This window comes from Aplysia californica, unplaced genomic scaffold (assembly GCF_000002075.1).
Source record: "Aplysia californica isolate F4 #8 unplaced genomic scaffold, AplCal3.0 scaffold00109, whole genome shotgun sequence".
Lineage (NCBI taxonomy): Eukaryota > Metazoa > Mollusca > Gastropoda > Aplysiida > Aplysiidae > Aplysia > Aplysia californica.
This window is the reverse complement of record NW_004797379.1, coordinates 925,499-926,663: the sequence shown is the minus strand read 5'-3', so window position 1 is coordinate 926,663 and position 1,165 is coordinate 925,499.

The following is a 1,165-nucleotide window of genomic DNA, read 5'->3' as shown; positions in this document are numbered from 1 at the left end:
GTCTCTCTCTCTCTCTCTCTCTCTCTCTCTCTCTCTCTCTCTGGGTCTCTCTCTCTCCGGCTCGCTCGCTCACACTCTCACCCATTCATCAAGTCACCCTCCGTCTTCTCTGAGCTCCTTACACCTTTCCACATCCCACTCTTAGCTTTCCTTCCTACGTCCCCACTCCCTAAAGAATGTCAACGTAAACAAACTTTTGACAAATTAAGACCAAAATGAACAAAAAAGCCTCAGTGGTTTTGGCACCACTATCGTAAGGAAAATATCACAGCAGACATTGTGTACACATCCAAATGGAACGGTGCTCTAGAGGGACGCATGAGATGCGCTGAAAGTTAAATACAAAGGTAAATAGTTAGAGAAGGGAGACGGGCAGGTGCTTCTAGTCACCCGCTTCCGCAGCGCAGGAGAGGTGCAAGGGGTCAGGTTAGAGTTATGTTTGTAATTAACCGGATTTTTGTTTTGATCTTATTTTTTTCTTTTTTTGGGGGGGGGTGGAGAACAATCTTATTTTAAGAGGTGCTGCTATGAAGCACCAGAGATATTCCAGCTTACTTTTTTAGACCTAGCTTTAAGATAAAGAATGAAATCCAAACCTTTTTATTACAGTTTCCTACACTTGAATAATTCCTACAGACGACTATTTATCCGGATAAACTATACTAATTGAATCTTTCCCAGTGCCTACAACACGAGTACGTTTATTTAACAAACAGAAAAAATAATAATATACTTTTGAGAGGAGTATCTCTTTCAGTTATTTTAATTTGACTTTCGCTGACCAGCTTTTGGTAACAGAAGATGGTGTACACACAACGGAATTTAACTGAGTTGTGCAGTCAATTTTTTAGGAAGAAGATTTAATTTGTTCTTTTGTTGCACAGAGAGACTTGATGGACGTCCGTAAGAATAGGTTTATTGATCCACGATGGACATTTGGGGTGGACGTACCAGAACATCAACATAAAAAGCTTCAGCACCAGCACAGAAATGCTTTCAGTACATTCATGTACAATGATACTCACGCAGCAACGCATAACTCACTCCCACGTGTGTACCCAAGTACTGTGTCCATGGCATGAACCGACACGTTCTTACACTCACAAGTTTCTGAGCGTCTTGCTTGGCATAAATTCTGTCATATCTCTCTCTCTCTCTCTCTCTC